Source organism: Scylla paramamosain, chromosome 30 (genome assembly GCF_035594125.1).
Source record: "Scylla paramamosain isolate STU-SP2022 chromosome 30, ASM3559412v1, whole genome shotgun sequence".
NCBI lineage: Eukaryota > Metazoa > Arthropoda > Malacostraca > Decapoda > Portunidae > Scylla > Scylla paramamosain.
In genome coordinates, this window is record NC_087180.1 from 7,794,337 (window position 1) to 7,809,922 (window position 15,586).

The window sequence follows — 15,586 nt, forward strand, 5'->3', positions numbered from 1 at the left end:
ATTGCAGGAGAATCTAAGAAGCGACACAAGTGACAATTCACATGAGGAGAGAGAAGAGAACACGTAAAACCAAACACTGTGACATCGACTATCCACACTTGTCAGACTGAGATACTGGGATGACCAGAAGTACTGCTTTCCTCTCAGTTCTTGTGTTTGTGATCCGTCTTCTGGTTCATCGCCACGGTAAAAAAAGAATAAATAGATAGTAAATAAGCAAAAAGAATCGATGAATAATGGAATAAAATAGAATAATAGAATAAATAATAAGTAATGGCATAAAAAAATATAATAATAATAAAATAAAATACCAACAAAATAATAAAATAAAAAAGCTTACCTCTAAAAGGCGTGACTAAAACAATACCAACTCGTGCTTTGGCTACAGATCATAGCTTACTCATTCTCTCGCCCTCAGCAATATATACACTTAACACTCAGCAGTCCCCGTCTCTAAAAGCTTGGCAGGGAACATCAGTAAACATCCGCTACAGAAATAAAGATCCATCATCCTTACACCTCAGGTTACATCACATCCCAGCCAGTATCCACTCACCCCCTGTGTGTCTGGAGGGCGGGAATGGATGGTGTCTTTTCTGCGGTTTACCTTTCCCACTGTCACACATTACCTCGAATATTCTGATGATATATAAACTTCCCTCCTACAGTGCTCGGTATATCTATCTGTCTGGAGGAGGGAAAAGATGGTGACTGTCTCTCCTCCGGTTTAGTTTTCCCACTGTCATACATTACCTCGAATATTGTGATGATATATTAACTTACCTCCTACAGTGTTCTCTCCGCCCATGTCTGTATACTGCCTACCTATCTGTCTGGAGGTGGGAAAGAATGGTAACTCACTGTCTCTCCTTTCCCTCCTCACCCTGCCAGTGTTACATTATCTCGAATATGCTGGTATATAAACATAATACCTCATACGTAACACCATTAGGTAATAAGAAACTAAGATAAAAAAAAAAAAAGAACAGGAGCAATGATGGAATCTTAATTTTTGTACGATAACTTATTTGGATGTACGATAATTTTTGTCCATATTCCTTAAAATTCGAATCGGAAAATAGTAAAGTTAATGACTGAAAAAAAAAAATACAGTAGTTTGTGGCGCAATTTCACAGAACACGCATCACGTATAAGGAGAATTTAGTGGTTTGAGGGGTGACATTTATAATTCAGATATTGCTCCTCCCCATCCTGAGATGAGTCCAGAGTGGAGAGAATTAGATTTTTGTGCTTCCAACGAGGTACTTCCAGAGGCCAGACATTAGAATGCTTTTGTCCCGCCCTTATTGTCTGAGTAAATTAGATTCTCTCTCTCTCTCTCTCTCTCTCTCTCTCTCTCTCTCTCTCTCTCTCTCTCTCTCTCTCTCTCTCTCTAAACCATCCCTCCACCACCCTTGCACACACACACACACACACACACACACACTGGATCATAACTACTGCCAGTGTGTCATAAAAAGAGTAACAATCACCTCATAAATCATGCTACCACCACCACCACCACCACCACCACCACCACCACCACTACCACCACCACCACCACTATCACCACCACCCGATCGTTGCGACGCTTTCCTTTCCCCTCTCCATTCTCGCCTCTCTTATCCACTGTGTTCCTATTCCTTTTTATTGTTTTGTTTTGTCTTCCCTTCTTTTCCTAACGAGTAGTTTTTTTTCTTTCTTTCTTTTCTTACGTGCACTGTCTGTCGCCTCTTCCTTTTCTTGTTTTCCTTTTTTTTTTAAAGCATGTATTTTCTTTTTCTTTCTCCTTTCATCTAGTAACCCTTCTTTCATTTTCTTTCTTTCTTTCTTGAGCATAATAATATTATACTCTTTTCTCTCTTTTTCTTCCTCTTGCTTTCTGAGTACGTGCTATCTTCTTTTTCCTCATTTATTCTTATTCTTCCCCGTCATTATCCCCTCCTGTTCTGTTTCCACCTTTCCTTTCCGTCCTAAGTCTGCAATCTCCTTCTCCTCCGTTCCTTTCTCCTCTCTTTCTTTTCCTTCCTTTTCTCACCTCCCTCCTTCTCGCTCTTTTTTTTCTTTTATAAACCTGAATTTCTCTCTTTCTTTGTAATTTCTCTTCCTTCTCCAGGTCACACGTTCTCCTCTACCCTCTCCTCTACTGGCTTCTTCTTTCTCTCCACTTTCCCTCCTCTTCCTAAGTCTTCCCCCTCCTCCTAACCCAGAGAAACAAACATTCGCTGTACTATCACTTTAACATTGAGAGTAAGGTTAAAAGCTGAGCAGACAAACAGAGGATTGGTAGCATTAACGGAGCTATTACACTGATACTTACGCTGAGTACCACTGTAACTTACGGTGCTGAAGGCGGGAGGCTGAAGGGAGGGAGAACACTGGAGAGACTAAAGGGATGGGAGGGCTGGAAGGAAGAGGAAGGCTGAGAGAAGGGTACAGAGAGAGGGTTGAGAGAAAGGCTTGGATGGTTTCTCTGCCCTAATTTCTTTTTGCCTCCTTTTCTTTTCTTTTCTGTGTCTCCCTTTCTTTACGTGCAGCCTCAGTGGAGTCTGGTGGTGGAAATCCATTACATCTCGCAACCCGACTCTCTCTCTCTCTCTCTCTCTCTCTCTCTCTCTCTCTCTCTCTCTCTCTCTCTCTCTCTCTCTCTCTTTCTCTCTCTCTCTCTGTTCCTCGTTCCAGTTTTCAAGTTTTCTTGAAAAGTTAATATTCTGTGCCTCTCTTTTTCTCAGGCTAAGTTCTAAGTCCACGTGGGGCGGCTTTCCGTCTCTTCCCGTTCATCTTTACCTTCAGACAGTTACCCTGTGTTATCCATCAACTCACCTGTATAGTTTTCAGTCCCCAGGTATATATAATCCCACGAGCCTGGAGCTACATTCCTGGAGGGGAAGGCGAAGCGGGAAGAGAGATGGAGGGTGGAAGACTAGAAGTGTTGGAAAGAAAGGAGGGAAAGAGAATGAAGGAGAGAGAGAGAGAAAGCCAGGTTGCAAAGAGAAGGAGGGGATGCTTCACCTTGAACTTTCTATTGAACTGTTCGCTGCGGAGTTTTCATTCTGTCACTGCTCGTCTTTCTTGTTTATTTTTCCTTCGCACATTTGTATCACAGCGGCTGCGTGAGGGAAAGCATTAATGTCTACCCAGATAGATATTCATTCACGATTACTCAAGGGAGAAAAGTAGACTTTGTGCGTTCGTGCGCGTCGCAAGAAGTAACCCAGAAAAGATACGCGTGAAATAATAATCGCTGATTGAGTTTAGGCAACGCTTGGATCGGAAAACTGCGTCAATTCCACATTCCTCAACAGATCCTGCAGGTCAAGTCTGGTTTGGTCTGCGTCAGGCAATATCGAGCCGCGTCCCGTGCACCAGTTCAGCTCGGCCCGGAAAGATTATTCGAATTTCTGTCAGGGGATTATTTGCCTCTTGAAAATTGAGTTTCTCGGAAGGTGAGCTGGGGAATCTTCAATGACCTCTTATCACCCAAGTTTACCCATCGCGGGGCCAACTGGTTTATTTTGTTTTCACTGTTTTGGGAGCTAGTCGAAGATCAGGAAGAAATGGGATAAACTGGGATAGACTGGGATAACCTTTCTCCCAGTGGTGCGATGTCCTCCCTCCCCCCCTTCAATTCCCTTCCCCCCTCCCGTCCCCGCGATCAATACTTGACACTTCGGGGCGTGGGAGGAGGCCAGCGGGGAGGCCAGCGGGGACGAGGCCTCGATGACATGAAGAACAATTTGAGCATCAACTGCTGATCACTGACTGGCTTCATTCATTCACTGGATACGTCAGGTTGTGGGGGGGGGAGTGGGGCGTGGGGGGGGCGTGCCATCTATCCTCCCTTTGATCATATTGACAGAAAATAATAGAAAAAAAAAGAAACCAAAAAAAAAAAGGACAAACAAAAGGAAGAAACAAAAGTAGGAGGAATAGGAAAGAAAGAAAGGAAAACAAGAAGAATAACAAGAAAGAAATTTGAAGACCACAAAATTAAAGAAAATAGCCCTTGGAAACCAACACAAGGCACTGAGATGGGGCATAAATCGTGGTAAAACACACACATACGCACGCACGCACATTCTAACAACTACACCGCGATTTTTTTTCTTTTTCAACATTCTCTCTCTCTCTCTCTCTCTCTCTCTCTCTCTCTCTCTCTCTCTCTCTCTCTCTCTCTCTCTCTCTCTCTCTCTCTCTCTCTCTCTCTCTCTCTCTCTCTCTCTCTCTCTCTCTCTTTACACTGACTGACTTAGCCTCGCCAATCCCGCGCCTCCCTAGAGAGCGTTCAGCGTTCACTGTTTGCTGCTTTTAAAACGGCGGAAGATTAAACGTCGGTCTGAACACACAAAAGGGATAATTTTTCGCCGCTTCCGCCCTGCACGTGACGTAACAGTAGGTCACACGTCACTCTGATGGCCGCAGCACGGGGCACCTCATTGTCCCTCCTCGCATTATGCCTGGTAATGCTTCATCCCCCCAGCCAGTAACCCCGAGGACTTCTAATGCTACCGCCACTACTCCCATCACTAATGTCCTCTACACCATCACCACCATCACCATAACCACAGACATCTTTCCCCCTTAAGGCCTTCTACCCTACCAACACCACCACCATCACTGATGTCTCCGTCACCATTACCACCATCACCGCAGACGTCTTCCCCACCCTGAGGACTTTTACCACCACCACCACCATCATTACTGTCTCCATCACCATTACCACCATCACCACAGCCGTCTTCCCTCCTGAGGACTTCTACCACCACCACCACCATCACTATCGTCCCCACCACCATCACCACCATCACTATCACCACAGACTTCTTCCCCATTAAGACCTTCTAACCCAACCACCATCCACCATCACTCCTGTCCCCATCACCATCACCATCACCACCACTGACTGCCACGGGACAATGACATATTCGTCAGCCATTAACACAATTGATCCTTTTCGACACGCTCCGCCACGTCTTTGTCTTGGGTCATCATTTAGGGCTCATCCTGGGCGCCACCTTCATCACGCCGCCGCTAAAACCTCGCCTCGCTGCCTCGCGTTGAATAGCAGGCACCGGGTAACGAGTCTAACGCGCATCAGTGACGTTAGGTTGGGCTGTCGAATCGTACCCCAAGTAACGTACCAGAAATAGACTTTGTAATAGTGAAAGTACAGGATAGTATTTTCACATATTCATCCGCACATATATGCATGGGTGAATAAAGGCATTTTGAGGGATTGGCGTACTGTGAATATTCATGGATAGGTGTATGCATATGCAATTCTATGTATATGTAAAGCCTCGGGGATAGAGAAGCAGAGCGAGGCCCGGAGCCGGAGCAAGGGCGAGAACAAGGACGGAAGAACAAGAGTGAGAAGATGAACGAGAATAAGAACGAGAATAAGAGCAAGAATGAGAGGAAGAACGAGAATAAGAAAGAGAATAAGAGCAAGAGTGAGAGGAACAACGAGAATAAGAAAGAGAATAAGAGCAAGAGTGAGAGGAACAACGAGAATAAGAAAGAGAATAAGAGCAAGAGTGAGAGGAACAACGAGAATAAGAGAGAGAAAAGAACAAGAGTGAGAGGAGGAACGAGAATAAGAACGAGAATAAGAGCAAGAGTGAGAGGAACAACGAGAATAAGAACGAGAATAAGAGCAGGAGTGAGAGGAAGAAGGAGAATAAGAGCAGGAGTGAGAGGAGGAACGAGAATAAGAAAGAGGATAAGAACAAGAGTGAGAGGAAGAACGAGAATAAGAACGAGAATAAGAGCGAGAATAAGAGCAGGAGTGAGAGGAACAAGAGGAAGAACGAGAGCAACAACAAGAACAAGAGGTCGAGCGTGAGCCGGAACAAGAACAGATGCGGGAGCGAGATGAGGAACAAGAACAAGAATGACAGCAAAATTTAGCAGAAAGAAAAAAAAAAAAAGTGAAGTGGGGGGGGTGCGAGAGCGAGAGCACCCTAATGGAAGCACTGTACCTGTATTAGTTTAGAGTGCCTGTGATAAATTTGCCGCACTCCCCATACACGCCAGCCATCACCTTGTATCGATCCCTGGAGAATATAATAACCTCCAATATTCCCTAACGCCGCTGGACTCTACTACATGTTCCTGCTCTATCCACCTCCTCCCTCCCTTTCTCTCTCCCCTTTCTCTTCCCCCTCTCTGCCTCACCCCTAAATGTTTCGCTAGGATGGCCACGTCTGGTTATGGTGTAGTAAATATGAGGAAATTTTGCCTTCTGACAGGTAGATGCCGATAGTTTTAAATTATGGTAAGACCTTTAGTATTTATTTCGCTGTTTTGCATCATAACGGTAGATTTTCAGGCGGGGGGTAAAAATGCAAAGAAAATTTTAAAAGAAACGAAAGGAAAAGGGAAGCGTAAAATCCATCGTTATGTTTCTTTTTTCTTTGCTCATTATGTTCATCAAATTTATTCGTTATCATTATTATTACTATTTTTTTTATAATCTTTATTATCGAGTAGGTAAACATCCAGTACTTGTTTGTACATTTCTTTTGGCATTTATACAAGATTTTCTGTGTTCGTCGATCTGATACCCGTTGTTTTTTTTCTTTTTTTCTCTCTCTCTTTGTTTCAATACAGACGATTTGTATGTATAATTCACCACCATCCACTATTTTTTCCTATCATGTGTGTGTGTGTGTGTGTGTGTGTGTGTGTGTGTGTGTGTGTGTGTGTGTGTGTGTGTGTCATGAGGTTCAAGTTTCGCCTATCCAGCATGATTTCAGGGTGTGTGGCTGCTCCTGCGTCAGACCCGCTGCTGGGATTGCGTCATACCTAATTCATGCTGTTTTTGCTGGACTGTGGATGTGTTCGTGTGTGGCTGTGAGGGAAAGGGCGTGGGGGGGAGTGATCGAAGAAGGATATTGACAGGAAGCTCATTGTTTGATTTCTGCTGCCTGGTTCTGTCTATCTGTCTCATTGTCTGTCTAACTTCTTCTCTCTGTCTGTGTTTGCCTTTCGTTTGTTTGTCTTTTTGTGTATGTGTATAATTTTATAGTCATCTCTTTCTGTGAGTTTGCCTGTTTATGTTAATGGTTTTGTTTATCTGTCTGTTCATCCTTTTGTTGGTTGATTACTCTGTCTATCTGTGTGTCAGTTTGTTTGTCTTTGTATCTTTGTTTATTTGTTTATATCTCTTAGTTTCTTACGGGTTTTCTGCCTGCCTGTCTGTCTGTCTGTCTAATTATCTGATTAATAGTTTGTTTGTCTGTCTGTCTCTGTGTCATACCGTCTGTCTGTTTGTCTGTCTATCTGTCTTGCATCATACCGTCTGTTTATCTGTTTGTCTGCCTCTCTCTCTCTCTCTCTCTCTCTCTCTCTCTCTCTCTCTCTCTCTCTCTCTCTCTCTCTCTCTCTCTCTCTCTCTTTCTCGTATTCGCTCCCAGAATTTGATTATCTCCATTTATTTATCAATTTATTTTTTGTTTCTGTGTCACTTTGTATTTCTTCCCGTTGTTATTTTTTGTGTTTCCTCTTTACACGTGTTTTCGCTGGCAGTGTTTTTTGTTGCTGGAGTGTGCTGGAGATTTGTGTTGCATGCATGTATTCTTTTTACGGAAACTTTACCGTGTTGCTTTAAAGGATTTTCGACTTTCTGGCTGTTTATTTGTTACCCTCCGGTTGTTTGGGCGCCAGTGTTTGCTTGTTAGGCTGTTAGTCTGGTTGTCTGTTGGTTTGTATGCTTGTTTGTTCCTCTTTCAGTCTAGGTGTTAGCATATCTATGTCTATTGAGCTGTTTTATTTATTTTTTTTGTTGGGTTTTGTTGTTTCTCTCTCTCTCTCTCTCTCTCTCTCTCTCTCTCTCTCTCTCTCTCTGAAATTACGAATAAAACACACAAAACATTCTAATTACTGAATTGCTTCGCGTACCTCATGTTTAATTTCTTATGTGTTTCATCCCAGCAAAGACTGTCGCCGTGGGAAAGAAAGGATGATAATCAGAAATACGTACACTTATATTCAGACAGGTGTGAAGAATCCAGCAGTGAGTTTAAGGGATATTGAACCTTCGACATATTGTTAATAAAGGTCAATACACAAACTGGTAGATGGTTGCTTTCGTCGGTTGATTCTGCCTCTTATATCCTGGTGGCAGAAGGGTGAGGAGGCACTGGTACGAATATTGAACTATTGGCTGAGTTTCGCGTACTATGATGCAGTAAAACCTGAAGAAAGATCGTAAAAGATTGGAAGACCTTTTTTTTTTTCCTTTATTCATACTCGTGAAATACACTGGTACATAATAATGAAGTAAAGTGCATTGGTTCTTAATCTTGTGTGTTGGTAGGTAAGTAAAATGTGGTTTTCTTTTTTTTTCAATTTTTTCTTTTTATGCTGCATGGTCATAAAACTAATATAAACAATGATTTTTACAGTACACGCAAAATTCACTTGAACATATTGCAGTAAAAAGTGTTTACGTTTTGTCTTGTGTTCCTGGGAATATCAAATATGATGTTTTGAATGTTAGCTGCAAATAATAGAAACCTTGAACTTGCACACCAGTGAATAAATAAATGAATAGATAAACAAATAAATTAATAAGTAAGCTAAAAAACAAAACAAAACAAGTAAATACATAAGGGAATAAATAAGTAAATAAAATAAGTAAGTGAATAGAAAAAATAAATAGATAAATAAATAAGATAATTAAATCAGTAAATGAAATAGATAGTTAAATAGAAATAAAATTAAAATAAGCAAAAAGCATAAATAATAAAACAAAATTGAATTAAAAAGTTAATATATATATATATATATATATATATATATATATATATATATATATATATATATATATATATATATATATATATATATATATATATATATATATATATATATATATATATATATATATATATATATATATATATATATATATATATATATATATATATATATATATATATATATATATATATATATATATATATATATATATATATATATATATATATATATATATATATATATATATATATATATATATATATATATATATATATATATATATATATATATATATATATCATTATTTTAATTCTGGAATCATAGCAGGCATCGTTTCACTAATACAATTGAAACTGTTATGAAGGTTTACAAAGTATCACAAAGGATTTACAACACCGGCACATCTTTTGGTTCTTATTAGAATGCCTTATTCCACTACTGACGCCGCATTAATCATATCATTTTTACACCTCACCGCACTATCCCCCGTGAAGGTACTATTCAAAGTAAAGAATGTCAGGGCTATTACCAGACACCATGAGCACTGTGATACACTGTGTGCTTTATTTTATCTTTAACAGATATTTCTACACTTCACCGTACTATCACCGCTACCAGTTATCTTTCAAAACAGGGTAAGTCAGGGTTACTTAGACACTATGAGCACTGTAACATTATAAGACTGCTTTATTTCATCGTTAACCTCTCATTAGTTTCAGTATTTCTACACTTTACTGTACTATCACCCGTCAACTTACCATTCAAAACAGAGTGTATCAGGGTCATAATCAAACACCACGAGCATTATGACACAAGAGAATGGCGCAGTAAGAATCACTCAAGCACAATTTGCAAGGCATTTTCATCGCCTGACTCACGAACAAATGCGTGTCTCAGGTTTATCGTCATTTTTTAACCTCCGCTCTCTCTTTTCTTCAGCTCACTCGGCTGTTTGCACACACGTTTGCTGTTACTGCCTTGTTAGATGTGTCACCGTCACGGGGAATGGGAGCGGGGGGGGGGGGCGAGTTGGAGAGCGGGCAGCGGGACAAGGCACAGAGGGCGACACACAACGACGGATTACGAGGGATTTCAAACAGGTACAGTTAAGTCCTCACAAGGCTGTCTGATTTCACTACAGTATACACTATAATAGAAAGAGGGGATATTGCAGCTGCTATTGTTTGTGGGGAGGGTTTAAGTGCTTCTTGGTATGGTAATGTGTTGTGTGTATAGTTTAGGAAGGCACGGTGTGGAGGCAGAGGCACGGAAAGAGAGAGGTACCAGTAAGACCTGCATTCTGGAACATTTGGTGCCTTATTTTCTCTATTTTTAACTGGCTCCGGTACAAGTTCTTGGGGTTTTTTAAATATATTTTCATGATGTTAATAATAGTTTGATACGAACTCTCCAACACCAATGAGAAAAACAGCCATGAGAATCAGACTAATAATTTATGTGTTCTTCGAAAATTGTTGTTATGAAAATGCAAACCGTTTCTTTTAGCAGGTTCCAGTAAAAAGTTATGAGAATTTCCAGAGGGTATTTTCATGATGCTAATAATAGTTTAACAAGAATTACCCATCGTCAATGACAAAGCATCCACGAGAACCTGATCAATAATTTCAAGGCGTTTCAGAATACGGCGGTCCTGCCTGAGCTAGTTAACAAAAAAAAAAATAAATAAATAAATAAATAAAATAGATAAATAAATAAATAAACAAAATAAATAAAAAAAGATAAAATGAAAAATAAAATAAAATAAAATAAAATAAAATAAATAAATAAATAAAAAAGTAAAAAAAAATAAAATAAAAACAAAACAAATAAATAAATTAATTAATAAAGAAAGAAAGAAAAAAACAAACAAGAAGAAGAAAAAACTTCATTACGAATATCCATAAGTGGGGACGGTTCCAGTTATTAGCGACTCATAAGATAAAATTAGGAGTCCTTATGAATACGGGGTGAGGAGTGAAAGGAGGGAAGTGTTGGCGGTAGTGGTGTTGACGTGCGTGTGATGCAACACAACCATACTAGGGAGGATGATAATATGGCGTTCAGTGCAGCCCTGCTTTAAGCCTTCCTGTCTGATTAAGGCGTTGTGAACCTCGAGGCAAATTGTGGAACCCGATTTGAATAACGCAAACCAATAAACAAATGCAACAGATAAAATGCTTCAAAACCAACTTACATAGAGGGACTAAATAGTGTATAGACTACCTAGCCTCTCCATTATTGAATCATAGCTGCAGTATACACATGCAGAGCACATTCGTGACAGATAAATTAAAATAACCTCCATAAACTTAAGTACGATAATTTTTACACAACGTAGCACCAAAAATCCCATATAGAGGAAATACATAATGCATAGCCTACTTACCTCCTCCTCCTCCAACACATCCAATATTGAAGCACGGCTGCAGTACACACAGGCAACTCATATTAATGGCAAATAACATGTTGTATCTTATAATTTAAATATGGGTTGGTGGAGTCTCGACAGCCAGAGGAAATATGGGTCATTTGGTTCGGAGCGCCGTCTTGGAGCCTCACGGGCCGCTTCTTGTGATTCTGTGCCGTGCGTAGCTATTGAACATTCCAAGCAATATTCTTTTCATTCAAACGTTCTTTATACGTCGATCAAAGTGGCTGTTTTTTTTCAGACGTTTCTTCAGTGCGTGCAAGTATTCGTGTCCGAGCAAGTGTTGATGTTGTTTAGTATTCTGAAACACTTTTGTCTGGACCTCCACTACTTTCAATAGGCTCCAATGGGGAGTTTTCAGTACTAGTGGTTGTTACCAGGTGGCAGCCACAGACACCAACTCTGCTCTCACTTACAAGCAATATCAGATATACCTACAGTGTTATTCTATTTACATGAAGGTGCAATATATATATATATATATATATATATATATATATATATATATATATATATATATATATATATATATATATATATATATATATATATATATATATATATATATATATATATATATATATATATAATATATATATATATATATATATATATATATATAATATATATATATATATATATTTTTCTACGTGATCCCTTCTAAGTAGTAACACAAGTTAAATTAAACTCTTTTCATGAACAAATGTATATATGTTGATTTTCTAGTGAATCGGCATTTAGATTTATTTGGTCATCTTAAGATTTCCAAATGAATACACTCTTGATTGGAAACGTCTTAATCTAGACAACATTAAACATAAAGGCAACATGTCTGTGACAATCAAAAGTCTAAATTACATAGATCTCCTTCCTAGTTTATGGAAACGGCAATTTTAATAAAAAAAATTGGCAACTCGAGTGTCCTGGCGATAGTAATGCTCCACTTGTCCCTCTTTATAGCAACTTCTCACAGTTTCCTCATTATAGCTTCTTGTGGGAATTGGTGGTCCCCACGTTGAGTGGCACACTGAGGGACACAACACAATGGCATCGTTACAAAACTGGTGAAAAAGTTTCCTGTACTCCTCTCCTGTCACTCAAGGATCGCCTGAGAGATGTTTGTTTTGGTTCTCTATTAATTTGCTTTGTCGCTCGCTTCGTGAGAGGGATGCTAAAATCTCCAGAAAAAAAAAAAAAAAAGAGCCATATATCACGATGTTGCTTAGTAGGTTGTCATACTATATAGTACAGTGTGATTTTTAAAATTTTTTTTTCATTGTCCAAATCAATAGTTTTTATACTTGTAATATGCTTTATTTAAGATAATGCTAGCAGTTTACTCGATAATCACACACACACGCAAAAAAAAAAAAAAAAAAAAAAAAAAAATTGACCACATTCTCTCAATATTATCCATACTGGATATTGAAAAGTCGATACATCATTTTAATAGTATCATGATGATCAATGTTCTATGCATCTTTACGCACCTGGGATTTACTACAACAATATTTTAGCTCTCTTTCCTACAGTTAGATGAGCAGCAACGACATCTAGCGGTTTAGATCCGAAAACTCCCCATTGAAGTTTCAAGTTCTTAAGGTTGTTTTTACGATTTTAGTGACAGATCAACACCATTTCTATATCATTAACAAGAGAAACATTCTTGAGAATCCGGCTAATCATCTATGTTGCCTTCAAAAATAGTCCTAGGGAAAAAAAAACAAAGCCTTTCTGATTATGGGCCTACATTATTCTCACCAAATAGATGTTATATTTCATCCTTATTTACAAACTGTTGCAATATTCTGCTTTTTGATTAAATTGTAATATAGATCACGTGTAACTATGAAGTGCTTTATTAATTCATTATTGTGATGTGTTCTCAAAAAAAAAAAAAAAAAACTTCAATTTGTGAAGAATGTAGTGGACCCGACAAGGAAGCCTGACACCAGCATCACGTGGCGGGGTAAGTAGGCTGCCTTGTTTTCTTTTCCTTTTCTTTTCTTCTTTCTGTTTTTCTCTTGTTCTTTCTTTCCATCCATCTTTCTCCTTTATTTTTCTGTTTTGTGGCTACATCTTCGTTATTTCTTTCTTTCTTTCTGTCTTCTTTTTTTTATTTTTATTTTTGTTGTTGTTGTTGTTGTTGTTGTTGTTGTTGTTGTTGTTGTTGTTGTTGTTGTTGTTGTTCTCCTTCTTCTTCTTCTTCTTCTTCTTCTTCTTCTTCTTCTTCTTCTTCTTCTTCTTCTTCTTCTTCTTCTTCTTATTATTATTATTATTATTACTGTTAAAGATAGATACTTATTTCTCTATTTCATGAGAGCTACTGATAATTTTCTATATAAAATAAAATATTTAAAGGCTGACACGGCACCGAAACATTAATATTTATGCATTCAGAATTTACACTATATTAAAACAAAATATATCAGCACACTGTAGGCTTATCATTTAAAACAATGTAGTAATGTGTTGTTGATTGCATTGAAAGATAGATAGACAGATAGATTGATAGACAGATAGATACATAGGTAAATAGACAGATAGATATAGAAAGATAAATAGACACAGACATATAGATAGATTGATAGATAGATAATTTATACATGATGATAAAAAAAAAAAAATGACCTATCCTTTTACCTTTTAAATAATGCATTAGTATTATTCTATTATATTCGAAATGATGTCTTTTCATTATGAATCAGGCTTTATTTAGTGTTTTATGTAATGCTGTTTTGCATATCATTACTGCAGTGTCAATGTAGTATTATGATAAAAACAAATGTGTATTTTTAAGTCATTAGGTGATTTTTTTTCCCATGGATGTTAATGTCATTAGGCGATCATACTTAACATTTCGTATTGAATTTTATGGTGGAGTTACGACACACACACACACACACACACACACACACACACACACACACACACACACACACACACACTCACTCACTGCATTTATGTAATTTACGTAGTAGCGCTTGGAATTATTCATAGCTCGAAAAGTGTGTTAATTTGTTATTATGTGGTGTTATAGAGAAAAAAAATATTGTGTAAATAACATAAACAAGATGAAATTACGGAAAAAAAAGAAAAAAAAAGTAAAAGCACAAGTGGCCTGCATTCAGAAGCATTTGGAACTGTTCATGGTTCGAAAAATGCGTTGATTTGTCTATTATTTTGAAGTTATTACAGTTAATACAATACCGTGAAGATAACGTGTCACAGAGAACGAAGCAAAACCTGTTTTCTCGAATAACTTGCACCACATTAATGGAAGACGAGGAAAATGGGGATGTAATAGAGAAAGAAATATACCCCATGACTCACAGTGACTTACCATACGACATGAAGGAGCTTACTGCTCTGAGGTGCTTTGGCAAGGAAATGACGCAAGTATTTTTAACACGGATGGAATACAACTTATGAGTATTACACCTAAGTACAAAAAAAAAAAAAAAAAAAAAAAAAAAAAAAAAAAATATATATATATATATATATATATATATATATATATATATATATATATATATATATATATATATATATATATATATATATATATATATATTTTGTACTTAGGTGTAATACACATAAGTTGTATATATATATATATATATATATATATATATATATATATATATATATATATATATATATATATATATATATATATATATATATATATATATATATATATATATATATATATATATATATATATATATATATATATATATATATATATCGAAAAACTACAGCCTCTTGCTGGGCAAATTTTTCCTTTAATATCTATAACTTTGAGACACTATTTTGTAATATAGTCTTTTAATAGTTTTGTAGCGTAAAAATACAAAATTAACTTTCTTTTTATATCTTTACTTCTGCGTCTCCATGCAAACAGTTCTGCAGTGGTGTGCGCCATAGCTGTGACAGATTAAAGGTATGAATGTAAATAAGAGAGAAAGAAGAATAGCCCATTAATCTGGGTCACTTGGGTCACAGAACGCAAGCAGAGTGCCCAACAAAGCTAATGCTACCACTTTGCATTTAACTGGATATATTGTACATAATACATTAACTTGCTGCTGCTGAAAGTAGTACATTTATCATGCATACCTTGTCTCTTGAGAATACGAAAGAAAGAAAGAAAAAAAAAACTAAGAGGTAGGATATCGAGAATAATAATAAGAAAGAAAATATTAAGAGCTAAGAGATCAATAACTTTTTTTTTTTTTTTTTTGTGCCTTTTGCTGTGGCTTGTAGATACTTTCGCTCGATGTGCTGCACACAGTGGTGGGCACAGTGAAACGAAAACTTGAACCGCTGTCCTGTTAACTCAGCTTGACATCGATAACGCCAAACTTACTCACTCGCTATTTAGCGAAA